This window comes from Manis pentadactyla, chromosome X (genome assembly GCF_030020395.1).
Source record: "Manis pentadactyla isolate mManPen7 chromosome X, mManPen7.hap1, whole genome shotgun sequence".
Lineage (NCBI taxonomy): Eukaryota > Metazoa > Chordata > Mammalia > Pholidota > Manidae > Manis > Manis pentadactyla.
The window spans coordinates 4,369,405-4,390,415 of record NC_080038.1 but is presented as its reverse complement, the minus strand read 5'-3'; the positions used below and the strand labels follow the sequence as shown (position 1 = coordinate 4,390,415).

General features: G+C 43.0%; 2 long non-coding RNA genes across 2 annotated transcripts in view; both read right to left on the bottom strand.

Moving 5' to 3' along the window:
* The window catches only part of LOC130681850 (uncharacterized), a 56,649-nt gene extending 49,690 nt beyond the window's left edge, over positions 1–6,959 (bottom strand). Inside the window, exons 1-2 of the long non-coding RNA XR_008995048.1 lie at positions 6,808–6,959; positions 6,073–6,183 (exon numbers count right to left, since the gene is read on the bottom strand). This is a non-coding gene — a long non-coding RNA (uncharacterized LOC130681850). The remainder of the gene's footprint in view (positions 1–6,072; positions 6,184–6,807) is intronic.
* Positions 6,960–8,378: 1,419 nt separating this feature from the next.
* The window catches only part of LOC130681968 (uncharacterized), a 330,223-nt gene continuing 317,590 nt past the window's right edge, over positions 8,379–21,011 (bottom strand). The window contains exons 4-5 of the long non-coding RNA XR_008995263.1: positions 10,233–11,524; positions 8,379–9,391 (exon numbers count right to left, since the gene is read on the bottom strand). This is a non-coding gene — a long non-coding RNA (uncharacterized LOC130681968). The remainder of the gene's footprint in view (positions 9,392–10,232; positions 11,525–21,011) is intronic.

The following is a 21,011-nucleotide window of genomic DNA, read 5'->3' as shown; positions in this document are numbered from 1 at the left end:
AGAGCTGGAGTGCTGGCTTTCAAGGGCTACTGCTTCTATTTATTATTACTCTATTCTTGTTTTTCTTTGTCTGCCTAGTCTAGCATGTGCTTACTATCACTTCAGTTTTATGGTCCTATAGGTTGCAAGTGCCCCATAATTTCCATTTTCAGTATTTCCCTGGCTCTTCTTTCACTCCAGATGAATCTTCAAAGTCAGCAAAAGGAATTTGGCTGGGGTCATTTTGCATTTTTATACATTAGTTTAAGGAGTATCATGTCTACAATACTGAGTAGGCTCAGTGACAATCTATGCTTCCTTTCTGAAGCACTTCAGTTTTCTCTAGCTTATGGCTTTCTTCTTATTTTTCACTCATAGTTGCTAAGTTACATCCCGGGAATGTAATTTTGTTTGCTATGGTGAATGCAGTATTTCTTACACACAATTTTCTGAGTGTCATTTGGGGATAGAAACCTTTTCATAGAAGTATCTTCCCCAAGTGAACGCTTGTGTTTTTTCCTAATCCTTTTCACACTTTTGTGTAAGGTTTTTTCTAGTGACCAGCACCTTCCTGGGACTGTTTGAATGTGTCTGTGGTAACAGAACACTTCTCTTTACTCTATAAAGGTTCCTGCTGTTCTACTGCTCAGAATGAGGCTGAGATCTGCCTTCCGTCACCTCTCAGACTAGGACGTAGCAAGCCCTTCTGATTTAACTATGGAATTTTACTAAAATGAATGCTAATATTTTTCAGACGTCTGTGTGCAATAGGGAAAGAATCTTACTGTGCTGACTGCCATGAAGATCCATGCCCTCAATGCATTTACTGATGCTAACATAGCCCGATTCTTAGATTTCCGGAATGTGACATCATTTTGATATGCTCTGGTTAAAAAAAAAATTTGCAGGTAGGCCCATTCCTGCATTCATTCAGCCTATATTTGTCTGTCTGCTCCATGCCAATACGTGTCATGTAACGTAAGATAATGCAATGTGATGCAACATGATTCCAGATGAGCTGTGACTCCACAATAACACAATGGTGCCCACGGACGTGGGACTGGAGTGGGGTGTGACTACTCTAGACATGGCACTCAAGGACCCATCCCTCTGAACAGATGACAACCTCAGTGAATGAATGACGACAAGGATTCAGCTTTGAGCTCACAGGAGTGCCCTGAGTTGGGAACTGATTTAGTCTCTTCAGTGAACAAGGCTAGTCCGGCAGCGGGTCAACAACCAGTGTTGGATTTATTATCAAGTGTGTGAATCTTCGCAGGCTCCTTCTATTCTAAGACCCTGCACCTAAATTCCGGTTTTGTAGTTCTATATTCTTCTTAAACATAATATTTTTAAGCTTCAGATCTCATAAAACCTGTATCTGCCTCTGCTAATGGCAGAAAGACAGAGATGTGGGTGAGGTCTGATCAGCTGTTGGGCAGGTCACACGGAAGACTGAACACTTTCCTTGAAGGACAATCCAAGTTTTATAAACAAGGGAGCGGCTTGACCATACGTTTGAGAATTTGGACACATATATGTAATCCCTTCCTCTCAACAGGCTTCTCTTTTAAAGCAGTTTCAGGTTCACAGCAAAATTGAGAGGCGGGTACAGAGATGTCCCATGTATCCCCCACCCTGCCTGCTACAAAGCCTCCCCCGAGATCAGCATCCCCACCAGGTGGGACAGTCCTTACAAATAGCGAACCTACAGGCACACGTCATTATCGCCCAGGTCCATAGGCAACACTAGGGTTGGTTCTTGGCATCGTGCATTCCACGGGTTTGAGCAAATGCATAGCGACACGTATCTGCCATTACAGCGTCAGACAGAGCGGGCTCGCTGCCCCAAACATCCCCTGTGCTCCACCGCATCACTCCCTCTATATAGCTTACATTTTATAAAAACAAAATTCTGCATCTTAGATTTCGGAAAAAAGAAACACATTTCCATGAGATGATATTTTGTTTTGCTCCTTGATTTAATATTAAAAAAAATGAAACTAATAAGATTTTTGTTCAATTTGGCACTTGAAATATTGTTCCCCAGCTGGAATTTTAAACCCTTTCCCCCAAACAAGATGACATGTGCGTAACTTCTCAGCAGGTAGAAGAGCCCAACTAGAGGCAGGCCACGGTCACCAAGAGAAGCGGGCAATGTTTAATAGCTGTGAGCTTATGGCCATGACACAGGGTTATACTGGGACCCTGCAGTGCCCCTCTGGTCCTAGGGGTGGCTTTTTGTATGTTCATGATGCTTATGCACACCTCCTACAGCGTAACAACATACATACACACACACTCTTATATGTACATGTATAGTGATAACACACTCCTATAAACACACATGCACACTATCAGTTCTTATTTGTGATGGTGATGTCCTCTGAAACACCACGAACACAGAATTAACACACACTGAACCTTGAGGCTTACAGGTGCCGGTGAGCCTCTGGTCACAGTACTTTTATCAACTGATCAGTACATAACCTTGTTGACGTGTGTTTCTGCTGAATGACACTTTATTTAATTGTTGTCTTGTTAACACTGGAGACACACCCATCAGCACGATCGCTACCACCCAAACGAGTCTTATGTACCAAGTATTTTCTCTGTAAGGTGCATCCCAGCCTTCCTGCCCTCAGGAACACCAGACGGCATCTCGGCGCTGTGCTTGGGGTCATTTTTAGCAGCAAAATCACCAACAAAATGTGAAACACGTTTTAGACCACATAAAGGATGCTTATGGACAGTAGGAGAACCGAACAAGGAAGGCAGAACACTGAGTGTTCAGCACCAGCGGGGAACGTGGATGTCGGGGGGCTACACACCTCCCTCCCTCTGCATGCCCACGGATGACTGTGTGTACATGCAAGCATTCATTTGTGGTCACAAACAGATTTCGGTGAGTGGGCATATTCGCGAATACGTAACCTACAGACAGTGAGGACCAACAGCGGCTACCTTGTGCAACAGACTGGGCTTTCTGAGGGCGGGACACATCCTGCACCTGCTCTAGTGAAAACGGTGTTGTGCTCAACCCTGGTAATCCACACACAAAACTATTTTCAAACATTTAAAAATTGTAGAGTTATTTTTGAAAAGCCCGAAATTCAAATAAAATTGATGAATTTTGGGAAGAGGGGGCTTTCTCTGCTTTTTGACCTGCCTTTTGCCCTTTGGGAGGGTAAACGGGAATCGTCCAAGGCGTTATTACGCACGGCACCAACACTCTAGAAATCATGCTTTTCAGAGTCTGGCATCTTAGTTCCATGCGCCGTTCCTTACCCAAAGACAGTATTTCTTCTGCCAGAAAACGAGTGCTAAACCAAGAACAATTCCTAACTATGTGTTATTCCTGAGTTGTTCGTAGTGTGAAGTGTCTAATATAGAACAGCCGGTACCCAAATTAATATTCCACCACAAATTGTAAGTTGTCCGGTCGGTATTTCCAATGCCCACTTTCCCATCAGGAATTCTTTGGTAAAATAGCCTCCTGGAAGTAATTCATCTCTGCTCTGGGGGAGGCCTGCTGGGGAGGCGGGAGCCCCCAGGATCCGTGGACATGCATGATTTAAAGGAGCCTGCATGAAAATCTGCCAGGGACAGAGCCGGCATCGCAGGAGGTCTTCTGGAGTGCTTTCAACACATTTTTGTCTTATAACTCACCCTTGTGTGAAGTTGCAGGGCGTCTGTGCTCCAAGACTTGAGGTTCGATCATGCAAAATGAAGCAAAATTAGACGTTCATCTGTGTCAACACCAAGTCAATGAAGTTTTCAACATGCTTCATCCCTGTTTCTGGCAGAGAATTGGGGTGCTGGAGGCAACGGTGCACACACGTCTGCCAGCTCTGCGTTTCTTTGCCCGTAGGAGCTGCATTCCAAAGAGTTCCCGGATCCTGGGGCTTCAGAAACCAACAGCGGGCACAAGACCCTTTTGCAAACCCAGTGTTCTGGAAGATACGCCGATATCGACAACACGACTCCAAGACAGTGATCACCGAATCCTTCTGTCCTCCCATCTCCTAGAAACCCCCATGAGGTGGCATCTGGAGTTTCCTGGCTGGAAAATTCTAGGACTGCGAGGGCTCTTCAGAGTGAAGGCAGAGCGTGCACCCTGATGGGGAGCAATGGGGTCACCAGGCGATCCAGTGCCTGAAGGGATATGCCAGGCTGGGCTCTAAGCCATGACTCCTGGCTTCAGATCAGAGCCCCCATTACAAGCAGGGAACCTGGTGGGCATAGGAGCCTGGGGGTGAAGGCAGTCTGACGGACCACTGCTGACCTACCGTCAGCAGGACCAGCTGCAAACCCCAAGCACAGGTAGCACCGGGTCCCTAAAACGCCTCCAGGCTCCACCAGGACTGGCTGAGGGGCCACCAGGACTGGCTCATATGTGACCAGGTCACCAGGACTGGCTCAGGCATCAGCTGAGCTGCAAGGTATCTGCAGGTGGTCAGGACAGAGGTAATCAGAAGTGTACTGTGCCTATGGTTCATTCTGCCACTAGTCTTGCCCCAGGACGCCTTAATCGCCTTTCAGTGGAAATAAACCTGATTCCAAGAGCGCCCAAGAAGGACAGTTCCTCCCGGACCCCACACAAATGCTGTCTGATCTAGAAGGATTCTAGCTCTCATATAAGGAACTAATAAGTTACTATATTTTTGTCATGACTATAGAATGTTTGGACACAGACACAGCATTGCTAAAAATAAACACTGACAAGGCCCTTGTCTTCCAGGTCGGCCTGCTCTATATGGTCACTTAGCCGCCACCTGCACGTAACACCCAGGTTAGCGTGCTCTGTACCGTCTTATCAGCACCGCCTGCACTTAACACCCAGGTTAGTGTGCCCTGTACCGTCTTATCAGAGCTGCCTGCATGTAACAGCCAGGTTAGCCCACTCTGTACCTCATGTCAGCTCTACCTTGATAGAAAATCCAGGCTAAGCAAAGAACCATTACATACACTAAAAATGTTAGTCCAGAAACAGGAAAATTAGGCCCTTGCTTGCTCTACATTCTCCAGTCTTAAACAATTCACTGTTTCTGAAAAGTGTTCGAGATTAGCAAAAAGACCATTTTTTTACTTTTCAAATTCTTCCAAACTGACAATTTACTTGGCTAGAGGGATCAAAAGCAGAACTATAAATTTTGCTTTTAAGAATTTGGCATTTACAATTCAAATTTGTTTTCATTTCTGAGGTAGACTTAAAAATCCTTTCGTTGAAGAACCCTAAATCATCTAATATTTAAATAGATGTCTAGGTTTCTAGTGTACAATTATTTTTAAAAAGTGCTCTGTCTTGTGAACGTTAGGTTAACTGGCAAGTTATTTGTCTTGTTTTGTTTTTTGAAAATCTTAAAGGTTAGTCTTGTGCTAATTTTGCCACAAAAGCATGTTACGCTAATAAATCACTAGATAAATCTGTCTTTGTTCTCGTGAGGGGAAAAAATAGCTATCACACATCCTTAAGTATTGTAAAATGTGTTTGGGGAGGTCAAAGTCATTCTGAGTCATGATTTTCATTGGATGGTACAGTTTTCCTTTCCTATTTTAAAGGATAGATTCTTTTTTTAAAAAAAATGTAAGATCATGTACAGCTATTTGATGGATTTGGTTAATTCATTTTGAGGAAATAATAATGTACTTCAATCAAGTGATAACTACACGTACATCAGAAGAACTTATGACAAAGAAGAAAACCTAGGGGAAATTCCCAAAACTTAAGTCAAAGAAATGACAATTTAGTAAACCTTTTTTCTTAAGTGGACTGGGAGAGAAAGTGTGATGTGACGGGTGGAAAGTTAGCCAGACTTGGTGCTGGAGGAGTTGAAATCTCAGTTCCCACGGTGCAGACCTAGTTTAGCTGCCTGAGATCTTCCAATTCCTCATCCAATTCCAATTTCCTCATGGAAAAATCAATTTATGTGCCTTTGTCTTGACATAGAAACCTGCGGCAGACTCCCCCCTAATGCTTCTCCCATGGGACGCACGGGCCCGAGGGTGCACCGCAGGAGTTTCCTTCCGTCACCAACTAGATACGTAATTCACATTTTAAAAAAAATCACTTTCTTAACCAGGAGACTGTACCTTCCATGAGGCAGGACCCAGGAACTCTTTTTGGTTCTTGTTTTGGCCACTACTTCTTGCCCATCACTTAACCGGATCGGTGGCACACAGTAGATGCTTACCAAATATTCACTGTAAAATGAATAAGGAATTAATGAATACGAACTGTTTAAAGCCACTCCTCTTTCAAGTTGAGGAAATTTCCCCAGACAATTGACCACTTTTAAAAATCCCCTTTGGCCACTGCTGCATCTGTTATTTCGAGGTGCTGATGATTGCCAACATTCAGCTTCTTACCTAGGGCATTCACATACTTTTTAAAAATGAACATCTCACCACTGTGCTAACATTTGAAATACCAAAAGGAGGGAGCCAATTTCTTCTGTCATGGGCTTTTGATTTTGTCCTGGTTGAAACTCCTGCACTGCCTCTGTTGGGATGATTAACATCATTTGTGCTACGTCTCATTGTCCAAACTGCTAATATTTGTGTTTCCATGGAAGGTCCAGTCTGTCTGTGTCTGCCAGAATGACAATGTGATGACGTATAGGAACTTTTTCTCAAAGCACCGTATGTAACTGCTATTGACCAAATGTGTGTGCCCCGCCCCCCCGATCATTCATATGTTGAAATCCTAACCCTTAGTGTGATGGTGTCAGAAGCTGGGGTCCTTCAGGAACGGGGCAGATCACGAGGTGGCACCCTTGTAGACGGGAGTAGTGCCCTTGGAAGAAAGCCCAGCGCACTCCCACGTACCTTCCTCCAAATCAGTGAGAAGACGCCTTCTGTGAACCAGGACGGGGGGATCTCCTTAGACACTGAGTCTGTGGATGCCCTGATCTTGGACTTCCAGCCTCCAGGGCTGTAGGGAACGGATTCTGTCGTATATAAGCCACCAGCCTATGGTACTGTGGCCCAGCAGCCTGCATGAACAAGATCATCACGTACGCTTATTACTCAGAAAAGCCCGTGCATATAATCATCAGACAGGTGCAAGAGATGACAAATAACCTCCTAAAACATACAATATTATAAGGCTTAGGGACGATGAAAACACTGGCAGGAGGTTTCCATTCCTATCATGGTTATTCGTCAAACTTTATCCTACCTAAACAAGTTTTCTCTCTGACAGCATTCTGTAATTTCAAGACCAGGTGACTATATGAAAAAAAGCCGCTAGGCAATTTTTTACAACTACTTTCCTCAACAATACTCTCAGATATCCAATGGTGATTTAGACCCGGTATTTAAAAGAACTGAAATAAGTAGTTCTTGGTCAATGACCATTTTAGTGTTTTCTAGTGACAGAAGTGATTCAAACCTTTGAAGCTGTCATTCACCTTTCTGGATATCTTTGGAGGTCAGAATTTTAACGATTACTGTTACAACGCTTCTTTCTCTACCTTTATACAAAGTCCTGACATTGGTTTGGAACCGTGAGAACCTGCTTTCTTACCTTTTTATTCCTTGCTAACTTATCCTGGATGTGAGAGGATCTGACAGGCAAACCGCACCCTATAAAGCATATTATCATGTCCATGGCATGTGATGTGGCCTAGAACTTGCTGAGCTGTACCACGGACTCCAGAATCCCAGAAAATCGAACCTTATACCTGTGCTGACTGTCATTACAAACGCTGGGCTTACTGATATTTTAGCAAGGTGTTAGAGATAAAAATGCAGCAGGCTTTTACTAACCATCTGTTTGCGTTGAGTAATCACTGATCATCTGTTTTGTCTATTTCACTGGTCACCAGAAATAAAATTTATATGCATATGACAATATATAGTGATGATAAATGTTATATATAAATAAAATACCTATGTAAAAATCGTATTTCATACACACACACATACATACATACATGTTTGCCTGTAATATACTTTTATTGGCATCTTTTATGTTTAACATTATTCATGCATGAATACAAACATTTCCCAGATCTTGTTTCTTGTATACTTGGCTCTTAATTATTATATTTTGGAGCAACAAACAAAACCACATTCAAATGAAATCATGGTGATTAAGTCCCCTGGGATGCCCTGAACTTTCCAGCAATTGCCAGAGTCTAACAGAGAAAATTTTCCATGGGATAAGTGTTTAGTATTTATTTTATAGTAACTAAAATAAGGTTGGGCATTCAATACAAATCTACAAAATAATACATTTTTTATTATGAATACTTACTGAAGCCCTAGCTAATCTTACATGAATAATCTTCTGAGGTGGCAAAATATCCATATAAGATAATGCTTGTAGGAACCTGTGTTTACATACTTAATAATAGCGCTTACATCTAAACAGCTGGGAAAATAATATTTTTAAATGGGACAATTAAAAAAATGCATCTTTAGATCTTCGTATTATAGCAGTGTCAAATGTCAACCATATTGGATTTGCTAAAGTCGTATGTCATTTTTAAATATTCTGCAAAAGATGAAATACTCAGATTAGTTCTTGAAACCATGGGGTTTGGAAGGAGAGGTGTATTATCTGATAAGAATGAATGCTTTATATTCCAAATCAGTTTAGAATTTTTCAATGTTCCCAATCAAGTCATGAATACATAAACTGGGAGCAATACTAAAGATAAAATCTCATTCAATCCTTCTAGTTTTAAGGATCTGAGACCCTTGGAAATGAATGAGTCACAATGTGTACACAAAATCCCCAGCAAATAGATATAAAAGGAGACACAGAGGGAGCTTTCTGATCACTGTAGACATGTGTGTTCTTAGCTTTGCCTTTGAAGTGTTCCCCAGACGTAAAACTGCAGAGTCCTCCAAAGCTCACTGTATTCAAACTATCCTTTGCTACAAATCTGGTTTGGGCGGGAATCTTAGGAACTTAAAGCATGCTGCAAATACTGATTACACATGAGTATGTGGAGCATGTCAGAGAGCATAACTTGAAGAAGATAAATATTAGCCCCACTTGACTGTGATATCAAATGAGGTATAGAGGCTCCCCAAACTCATGCCAGGGCTGTGGACTTTGAAGAGGGTCCACAGATTCCTTTTGTAATGAGAACCGCTCCCTCCCTGGGCTCCCTTCTCATCCTGTGGAAGGGATTATGACAGAGCTTTACTGGCATACTGTATCTGGCCTTAGCATTCCCATGAAGAGTTACTTAGAACTGAGATGTCAAATCATCAGATGATACTTCGAGTCTAGGTAAACAGGCGCCCAAGTAACCCACGTGTATTTTGAGAAACGAGTAACAGGGACCTACCTGGCCGTGTGTTGACATATTGGTTGTGAACTGAATATCAATGTAGGAAGTCTCGCGTTTTCTTAATTTCATTGAAGAAGGGGCCCATGTCCCGCCAACCATGAAACCTAAATAAGAAAAAAAACCAGAAACCTATGAATGTGGCTAAGGCAGGTCTGTCTGGACTAGGCATTGGGGAGCGCAAGGAATACACCATGACCCCTTTAGGGGTCTGCATCTAAGGAAGGATGGGGCTCATTAAAGATGCTTTAATAAGCTGATGTGACACAAAGCGCAGACAGACGTGAGTCAATCTGCACGGGGCTTGGGCATAGGGAAAGGGATTTGGAGTGTCTAGACCTTCCTTTTCTGGAGACTAACTTAGTCTTTGGGTAAGTGGTGGGACTGGCCCAGCCGATCTTCATTCATTACAGAGGCAGCTGGCGGCACATTGCCAAGAAGAGGCGACTGTCTCCCCCGGAAGTTCCCTTTGAATACGTCTGCGTCTGCACAACTGAATTTCGGAACGCCAAAAGGGGGACGGGATCCTGGTCTTGTATGTCCCTGTCGAGTCTTCCCTTTGGAAGTAACCGTTCATTCTGGGACACACTTGGCTGGACTGCAGTAATCAAACACTTGCATTTTATATTCACCATGTATTTTATATTCACATTGAGAAAAGCAACATCCTCTTGAAAAAAAAAAATATCCATATTGCAGAATGACATAGCTGTGACTCAGCCAGTTCCAGCAATTTACTCTGCCAGACTACATCCTACCTTTTGGGCTTGTCTGTCTCCACGACTGAGCGTTAGCCTGGAAATATACATAGAACAGGTGTAATTCAAATAACATTGCAAAGGTGGGATTGTCAAATGAGGGCAGAGTTGGGAAATGCTCTGATGGCCTCAGATGAAAGTGGGGCCCTCATGGTGTGGGGTGAGCTGCCTTCAAAGAGGAGGCCCTTACCCTGTGTGGTGAGGAGGCCCTGGGCTTGGGCCTGGTGTAGGGGTGTGGGAGTCACGCTGCGTACATGGGATGCGACGCTAACAGCCTCGGAGGCCAGAAAGCCGGCTCCAGGGAGCTGACCACGCTGGTGGAAGAGCCTGTTCATGGGAAAGAGCGGTGGAAGATGAGAATCGATACCAGGTGTGACCGACCTGTCTTACGGGGCCCCCAGCGGCCCCTCAGAGGCCACGGCCTCCACTTCCTTCCTGCGTCCCACGTTACCACCTTTTCCCGCCACATTTCCTCCTGACACGCAGCAGATCAGAGGTCATCAATCTACTGCCACTTCCTACAAGTTTGAAAGAAAGCCTGACGGATGGCTTTCCAGAGCAAGGACGTTCTGACAGCCCCTTTACTGGAAGGGCATTTTTTCCCCTGGGGAAACCTGGAGAAAAAAATAGAGAATGTTGGGTTGACGCTGATATCCAGATATGAAGTAGAAAAAAAATCATGGGTGACAAATTTTGCACACACAGAAATAGTCACAGACGATTTTTCTTCACTCTGTTTGACAACGTGTTATGTAAGAATGTTGTAGCTTTCTTTAATAAACCTTATTTTCATCTGTCTGTCCCAAGAGAGACCACTCACAATTCAAAGGCCATGTGGAGAATTTTCAAAGCAAGAAATGTCCCTGGAAACCTGACCACATTTTGTGGAGAGATGGGACCTACATGGATGAGGTGACAGCCTTTCTGTAGTTGGCCAGTACTCAAGTCAGGTGCAAATCATTTTCCCTAAATGTATTCTTCTCTAGGAGTGAATATTTGTGCACACAGACAGACAGACAGACAGACACGTTTATAAAGACACATAATGGGACAATATCTTTTTTAGGCTAAGCTTTATTCACCAAGAGCTCCCGTTCAGACAGTCAGCAAATGGGTCTGTCTGCTACTCTATTTTAACACAGACACCACCATGTCTAGTAGTGGAGGGAAACATAAGAATTTTGCTTTAGATATTTTAGGAAAATATATGCACAAGTTTTACTAGGTGCTGTGAGCTGTTCCAACTGCTGCCTACAGAAAAGTCATTTGCAGACTTGGTGGGAGCCAGCCTTTGAAATCTCCCGGGTGAGGTCTTGTCATGGGGGTCTCTAGGAAGGAGAGATTTACAGACTTCGAAGGGCCTGGGCCCACAAGCTGAGGGTTGCTTTCTTAGCTGTATATTTAAAAGTATATCAGTTATCTGCATGCTCGGGACCTGCTGATGGGTGACTCTGTGGAGAACCTGGAATCATCACGGAGTATCTGTCATAAAACAAAAACAGAGCTTTTGAATTGCAAATGTGCAGGCAGAATCCCGGCTCAAGAGAGCATTAAGCCAAACTATCAGCAACCTTGGATGTAAAAATATGCAGCAAAGTCTAGACCTGTTCTATTTACTTTCTTTTTTTTTTGCTACTGCAAAAGTTTTTTTTCTCTCTTTCTTTCTTCTCTCCCTGTTAAAAGAAAGTGGCTGGCCCGGCATGTTCATCAAAGCACTTCACTGAGAATGCGCTTGGATAGACTGCATTCAGAATGCTGACTTGTGAAAACAAAGGGTTGTTTTGTAATGCACATAAATTATGTGCTTTAGAAAAAAACAGAAGGTTCAGAATTCTTTAGTGTACTCTAGCCAGGGCAGGAGGGAGTTTGGCCTATTTTTCATTTCAGCACTGCTAAATAATGTTTGTTAAGGACTCCATGGCTGACAAAACTCAAACAGAAAAGCACAACACATTATGGCTTTCTACTTAAATTTATTAAAATTAAACTTAAATCAACATATATATTTATTGGGTATCAACCATGAGCCCAAACACACTGAATACTATTAGGAATGCAAAGATGGACTAAAAATGTTAGAAGTTTGGGTGAAAGTATCTCCTCTATGTATCTAGTGGTCTATGGATTCTAAGAACTTGGGGTACATGATTTCAAAAAGTATTGCCTCATTTCAAAGAAGCTCTTGGTTTTATCTGGTTGAGGGTTCTTAAAATATCTTATTTGAAACCAAGCTGTGACCTTGACGGATGGATGCTAGAGGGCACAGGCATGGAGATTCCATAAGCATAAGACCTCAGGAGTAAGGTCCCACCTAAGGTGTGTTAAGGTGGACGGTTTGATTTGTTGTCTGAAGTAATATACAGAGGAAGCAACAGTGATAAAGCTCGTAAAAGGCAGCACTGACAGTTAATTAAAACATTATGATACTATGAAGACTTGGTAAGAAAATGCTGTGATCAATCATTCAAGGAGCTCTCCTTCATAGCGACTAATTCGCAAGTGGTGCATGTGGTTGGGCTGGCGGGAGGTACGACAGAAGAGCCATCAGCCTTGAAAACAAGTGAACAGGTAAGGAGAGAAAATAAAATGGATGTAGAATGTTGTCCGTAGATCTTGGTACATATTTGTGTAGTGAAGAGTTTAAAATTACTTAAATTACTATAGGCTTGACCAAAGGTTAAGGTCAAAGAGTTCTTCCATCATTTAGTAAAACCCAAACTGATACAGACAATGAGGAATTTGACAGTTAAATGTAAGGAAACAGGTAAATAAGTGAATAAACAAATACAGCCGACAGCGACATCAAAGATACCAAATAGCAAGAAATCAATCTAATTATGTGAATCTTGTACACAGGGAACACAGCAACTGCGGTGAGAATTTAAAGACCCAAGTAGAGAAATCTATCCCTTTTATACAAAGGACTCCGTATATTTAAGTATTTCGAGATTTATTCTCCCCAGCTTCATTTATAGGTTCAACGCAATTCCTATTAATAGTTCACCAGGTTTTTGGTGACAGCCGAGCAGTTGACACCTGAAATTTATATGGAAAGCCAAGAGCCTAAATTAGCCAAGCTTTTCTTAGAGAAGATCAAATATCAAGGGCTTAGTTTACCAGATATCAACACATACAATGAATAACCAAGACACCAGCACAGCGTTTCTAGAACACATACAACAAGAAAAAACAAAAAAGACAGAGGCACCAGTTTCAACAAAAAGAAATCTGTGGAAAACAGTCTAGAATCTGGGGAATGACCCATTTATAAAGTCTACATATTTGTGAAAAGATGCTACAATCAGTTCCCTGGGGAAAAGGACTGCCAATTAAACAAGTCATTTTGACATCAGTGTTTTAAAAAAGGAATCTTTAGCTCTACCTCCAATAAATACATATGAAATAGATCATAGACCCCCTGCAAAATGTATATAGTACAACTGTAGAAAAAAAACAGGGGAATATGCTTATGAACTTGGGTTATGCAACATTTTTAAAACAGGGCACAAAAATCACAAGCATAAAAGGGAAAAAAACAAGACACATTGTTTCTCATTGAAATTAAGGACTTTTGTTTATCAGCAAGAAAGTTAAAGGAAAACCTAGATATAATTGTCCCCAAAGGACCACTATTCAGAATACATAAAGAGCTCCTACAAATCCATACAGAAAAGAGAACTGAATTAAACATTTTCAAAAGACATGAACACCTTCCAGATGAGGATGCCAGAAGGTCAATAAGCTTATAAAGTCACTCCACATCATTACTCGTCAGGAAAATACAAATGAAAGCCAGAATATATGCCACTATCCAGCCACTTAGAATGGACAAAACTGTAAAAGAAAGATTGACCACCTTAAGGATTTACATGGCGAGGAAGTGACAGCATCTAACTATATGGCTGTGGGTGTGCAAACTGGTGCAACCAATCTGGAGAACCATTTGGCCGTGTCAACCGACTGAGAAGGAGTAGATGGTAACACACGTGTATCCATATGTAAAATATCACTGAATTTCACACTTAACAACATGTACAGCATATGTACATTATGCCTGAAACATGATGGTAAGTTTACAAACTCTGATTTTCCCCCTCACCTGCAATGCTGTAAAATGTTCAGTTTTAACAAAACATGATGGTGAAGGCGTTTTTTCAGAAAGGAGGCAAAACTGATTTCTGGTTCATTTTTTTCCCCCCAGAATCCCATTCACATACACCATTTCACAAATTATGCATTTCAGCAAAACAGTGGGAGAAGAAATACATTTTCTTCACTTTAGTAGGCAAAAAGGATCCCCGAGGCTCTAAGAAGCATAGCACTGATCAGAAGCGTAAAAACGAAACTGTCTTCTTTTATAAAATGATTGTCCTGATCATACTATGTGTCAGTATTTCAAAAGAAATGTTACCCAATAGAATTACATTGTATCTGGCCATTTCCTTCTCTTACTTCATTTCTAATATATCATACAATTATCTCTAAAAGAAATAACTTGGTAATACAGATGAGACTCGGTGCTGAACTTGCAAAGGGGTAGTTTTGACTAGAATAAATTCACAATAACAGCCGTAAGTTTCCAATACATAGGTCGACATGCATTTTAATAGATACACTTTTTCTCCATTCTGGTGTATAATGACATTTATGGAAAGCTTCAGGCTGACCTAAAGGCTCATATGTGACCATGATCCAGCTTACACCAACCTAAGGCATGTAAGTCAGGCTGTAAAAAAATGCAATCACATCCTTGGAAAATTCCCACTGGTCAGGAGTTCTTGGTTCCAAGTGATCTTGGGTCAGTGCATTCCATAAGGCTTTCGCCATGTAGAAACATCGTCTCAACACTGTAACCAAAAAATAATTTGATACTCAAAGAAGCAGATGGTGTGCAGGGCTTCCTGCGTGCAGGCGCTTCAGACAAGCGGACCGTGGGCCAACATGTGTATTAGGAGCAGAGCTGAGGCTCGAACACATGTCTCTCTCGGTCATTTTTCTATTTGGTTTTTGTTCTTTACCTCCCTGAAATAACATCCAGAGTCAGCTTGGCATGGCAGTCAAGCTCCAAGGCCGTGGAAGGAGAATAACCCGGGTGTCGTTCCCAGGTCCGCCGCTCACCACCTCTGGGGCCTCAGGCAGACTTCAGCCTGGGCCCCTCGTGCAAATGGGGCGAGCAACAGAGGCAGCCTGACTGGGTCATCACGAGATCCTGGGGCCCAGGCGCGTGGCTGGTCTGTGGCACAGGGGCCTGTGTCCAGCGAGCACTCCATAAATGAAAGCCGTATTTATTACGCCATCCTGCTGGGGGGGGTGTGGACAGGTTCTTTCTTGCTGTGTTCCCACATGGTCTTTCTCTGTGGGCACACATCCCTGGCATCTTTCCATGTGCCCCCTAATCTCTTCTGATAAGGACACTGGTCATACTGGATTACAGCCTACCCTCATGACCTCATTTTGACTTAATTACCCCTTCACAGGCCATTCTGAGCTACTGGAGGGTAGGGCTTCAACATATGAATTTTAGGGGGACACCAGTAAGCCTGTAACAGTATATATACTAGGATGATAGATTCAGGCTGTCATGATAGAAATGCCGCCCTTTCATTAACCTCAACAGTATTTTCTTTGTCTCCAACAGATATTCCCAGCCAACCCTTACGGTTATATCCATTAATTTCGTGAGCACCCATCCCTCCAGGGCCTCGGCGGCTGTGGGAAGGACTGTCTCTCACTGCAGGAGAGGCACGAAGCGAATGGCTGAGTCTGAATGGAGAGCGGCGGGCTCGGACCTCACCTTACTCCGCGCACCCCAGGAGGGGCGTCTCTGGGTGCTGTGTGAAGGAAACGGTGGGGACAGAGTCAGGGGCCAGTTATGGAGCCACTTCAGTAACCCAGTGAGGCAGGTGGTGGAAAAGGTCCCACTGAGGCTCTGTCTATATGTGGAGCAGAGCTGAGCCTCCTGGGAGTCGGAGGGGGTCCACGTCAGCTCAGGTGCACAGACACCCGTCTGTCTCTCATCAGCGCAGGGAATGGGGCTGCTTTAGACCATAGTAGGGACAGCTGCCCTGTGGGCACTCACCGGCCCCCACATGTCAGGAGGAGGACAGTGCAGGGATCTCTCTGACGTTCAGGGACACACAGGGGAAGCCTAGCCTTTGACTGGAGGCCACCAACTCATTTCCTTTCCACCATTGCTGCAGATTCCCTCATTTTAACCACAAGCTCTGGGAGCTTCCAATCACGTGCCCACCAGTCTGTTTTCTGGTCAGTCATGTGTGTGGCTTTGGCAAGCTCATCACTTCACTCTGGCTGGCAGATGCAGAAGCATGGCATTTCCACAGTCTAGGGTGAGTCCCAGGGCAGAGTTTATGCATAATTGGCAAGACAATGCCTGAATGGCCATGCCATAAATTGTTATTCCTCTGTGAGGTTTAAAAGCGACTTCAATTGTAGGATTGCATTATTGGAACCCTGATAAATTTCCATTTAATCTATTCCCCCACCGACCCAATAAGACTGATCGGCAATATACTGGCTACTATATCGAGAGTTATATTTTACTTGACCAAACAGGATGACCTGTTAAGCTTCCTGGGTGATTTTGCTGCTGAGGTTCATCATTTCCTTTTTCTTATAGTAGCTTGGTCGCCGGTTCTTGTGTACAGCTCTAGAATTAGTATGGGGTGCTTTACCTAAATTAGTGGACATTGGCCTAAGCTGTTTGAAACAATGAGAATAAGTGAGATCCTGCAGAAGAGACAAAAAATCAAGGTTCACCACCAAAAAAATGTGCAGCATAACACAATTCTCTCATAAGGTTTTTCTCTAGAACTCTTTGGGGAAGAAACCACCTTTTCTGTTTCAGTGATCAGTTCCAAGATTTTTCTCTGCTCTTGCCGACATAGCCTATTAGCAACCGTGATTATGTTGTACAGACTTATGGAAATTCAGGGTTTTATCGTGTTTGCAAAATGTTACTCTAGAGCAAATTGTCTGCTGAGCCAGCAGCCCGCTGAACCAATATATAATGTTACTCTGATTAAGCTGATTAAAAGCTGTATGTTTTGACACACACTGATAAGGCTAACCTACTGGAATCGTAAACAATAATGAAACAGCTAGTTTCACGTCACATGATATCATGAGCCCTCCTCATGAAGATTACAAGCACATTTTAAGATTCTTTTCTCATCTGTGTCTGCATTTTGCAAGACAACGTCCACACACATCTCAAAAAGCACGGCTCACAGTGGAGTGGTTGAGAAGCTCGTTCACGCACACAACTTTTAATAAAATATGTTCTGTGACGTTGACTCCCACCTCGTAAGTTCAGAAATGGGAAGGCCACAGATCAAGAAACTGGTGACTCCCTAGAACTCTTTTCCACCTATTTCCAAAGTGTCCCCTGGGTGAGTAACAGTCCTGGCCACGGGATTGTTTGCGTTCCTGATGTTCCCGGACATGAGCACCAGCGTCACATGATCATGCACTTTCTATTTGAAAAGCAAACATTTCCTTTTGATTATGACAACAGGAGAAAAACTACCAAAATGCTTTATCTGCTGGCTTTAAGCACAGTAAGAAATGAAAAAACTTAATTACCTAAGTACTAGGTAAATAGTTAACCCAACAAACCTACATTTTTTGTAAGTATTTATTTTTATAAATAAATACTTTTATAATAAATAGTCATTTTGGAACTTTAGTCTGCTGTCTTTTTTGGTCATATATGAAAGGCACACATTTTAATGAGACATAGATACAGATATAGTTCGTGTATATATGGTGTCTACATATATAGTTAAGTGTGGTAGTAGAATAATGGCCCCCAAGTAGGTCTACATCCTGATTCCCAGAACATGTGGTTGTGTCACCTTGGAAGGCAAAAGGGAGTGTGTAAGTATGATTCAGTTAAGGACCCTGAGACGGAGGGATGGCCCCGGATGTCCAGGCGTGTCCAGTGTCATCACAAGGTCCTCCAAAGGGGGAGGCAGGAGGGTCAGAGTCAGAACAGGGATGCAAAAAGGAAAGCAGAGCTTGAGTGACAGGAGGAGGGCCCACAAGCCAAGGAATGCAGGCATGCAAGCAGCCTCCAGAAGCAGAAAAACTAAGAAATTAGATTTTCTGTGAGATCAACCTTGCCAAGGTCTCCATTTTAACCCAGTGAGATTGCTTTGGATTTAACCCCTCGAAATCACAAGAACATAAGTTCAAACAAAGAAATGTCTAGTAAGCTGTGACAGCAGCAGTAAGAAAATGATACATTATTCTAGAAGGAAACTCTAGGAGAAGTATTAAAATAAAATATGAAACATTAAACTGAATTCAGAACTGGCTTCCAAGGTTTGGGGATCAGCCACCGTGAAGCTTTGTCGACAATGAGGCATCTACGTGTCTTCAATGATAACTTAAAAAAAAAAAAAGATTTTTAAACCCTGAAGGCATGTTCCTATGTTCCTTTAGAAAGAGAAAAAAATTTAAACCTTTAATGATCTGTTTTTAATTTTGCTAATATCAGAAGAAAATATTGCCACATGTGTTTACACATTCTGAAGCAAAAAGCAGACCGGTAGGAGAAAAAATCAAGAGAACCTGCACTTTTCACTGGCATGCCTGAGGTATCTAATATTGCTTCCTCAGTCACAAAAACAGCCTATATCCTGTTGCTTTGTGCAATTAAAGAGAGAAAGACGCATCTTCATATTTATTTTGGATATTTAGCACACAGGGGACTCATAATTAAAATGAGTCTGTTCCTCTGCGGCTATTTAAAAGTCAGCAGGAGGGTGTTTGAAAGGAAGCCCTGCATTTTTAACATCTCAGGTAATTTTTCCAGCCTTGGGAGATTCACGCTGCTAAAATAAATGCCTTTGGAGAAAGACTAGAGAGCTAGTTATGTTGTCATGGGTAACAGATCGAAAGGAAACAGGCCTTGGAAAAAGAAGGTCAGAGCTCACCGCCTTTCAGTCCCGAAGTCTGCACCCCTCCCTTCTGGGGGCACGGGAGGTCCCGGAGCCCACAGGTGCTCCACATGCCTACACTGTCAATCAATGGCCTCCACCACAGGTCAGCCCTGTGTATCAGTCATGCGACTGAGGGCACCATGTTGTGGTGAGTAGTTCTGAGCCCTGTCCCCCACGTTGATATGAGTCTGATCATCTAGAAACTTTTTTCCATTTTTCTCTATTGCAAGTGTGTGCACATGTTTGGCATACAGTAGGAACTCAATACTGTTGGCCAATGTCTCCTTGCTCCTGCAGCCTGCAGGCTGCTGTGGGCCCTGGCACCGCTCATTCAGGGAGCCCGTCTCCCCAACCCTGCTCCTGGGAACCTGTCTGCCCCTCAGAGGGACCCCATCCTGGCCCTGCTGCCGCTCTGTTCTGCAACTCTGAACAACTCAATGATATCTACCTTCCCTTCAGTCTGTTGCTTCAAATTCCCAGCTTCTCACTCTTGCACCTTCCAATGAGATCATCCTACTGAACCTAAAAATAGTACAAAACCAAACAAAGGGGGAGAAGGGTGATGTTTTGGTTGATGGGCAAGTCAGACATTCTGGGAAGACAGCAGGTTCAGCACCATCCCTTCCTTTCCAAGGTGTACATTTGTAAAGTATAGATTGTTCATGAATTTCAATCCCAGTGAGAGTAGAAGGTAGGATTTGGGGAAACTTGGTGACAGGGATTTGAACATGGACAAAGGTTCATGGTCCCTTGTGACCACAGCAGTCAGGCCTGGACCTCTGAGAGACAGGGATGGACGTGGCCCCTGTAAGCCAGCAGCATGGCGTTCCTCCTGCCAAGAACATCCCAGACGGGAAGAAAAATGGCAGTGATTTTATGAGTTCAAGTTTAGGAATTCAAAAACAAGCTTTACCAACAGTACTCCTTAGAAAAGCCCCCCTCGCGCCACTAGCCCGGGCCTTTCGAGGTGTAGAGGCAGAAGCCAGCACATGTACAGTCATCTATTTCTCAAGGGCCCTCCTTCTGCAGATCTATGTCGTGTAGGATTTCAGGTCAATCCCAAACCACCTTGGCAGTTTTCCACACTGGCACTGTACGCGTACGGCAATGCACGTCCACCTGTCATTGTGCAAGGAATAGGATGTTTCAGGGTCTAAACTTTTGAGAGAAGTGACCATTTCTATTTAATATACTTCACAACATGAAGCTTCACTTTTTAAACATTGAAGTATCATTGATAAACAATTTTATGTTGGTTTCAAATATACAACACAGGGGTTCAACAGTTACCCGCGTTATTAAATCCTCACCCCCTCTAATGCAGTTACTATCTGTCAACATAGGAAGATGTTACAGAATCACTGACTGTTCTCTCCCTGCTGTATTACCATCCTGTGACCAACTTATACTATGATTGAGAAATTTTGCATCCCTTTATCCCCTTCACCCTCGCCACCCATCCCAACTCCTCCCCCATAGTAACCACCAGTCACTCACTTCGCAGTGTCTATGAGTCCACTGCTATTTTGTTCCTTCTGTTTTGCTTTGTTCTTATACTCCACAATAAGTGAACCATATGTTATTTGTCTTTCTCTGCCTGTCTTACTTCACTGAGCATAATATTCTCTAGACCCATCTGTGTTGTTGCAAATGGCAGGATTTATTTTCTTGTTATGGCTGAATAATATTCCTTTATGTATATGTACCACCTCTTTTTTATCCATCCATCTATTGATAGATAAGTAGGTTGCCTCCCCACCTTGGCTAATGTAAACAGTGTGGCGATAAACATAGGGGTGCATATGTCTTTTCAAATCAGGGATTTTGTTTTCTTCAGGTAAATTCCTAGAAGTGTAATTACTGGCTCGAATGGCATTTCTATTTTTAGTTTTTTGAGGAACCTTCATACATACTGCTTTCCACAGTGGCTGCACCAATTTGCTTTCCCACCAACAGTGTAGGAGGGCTCCCTTTTGTCCACATCCTCGCCAACACTTGTTATTTCT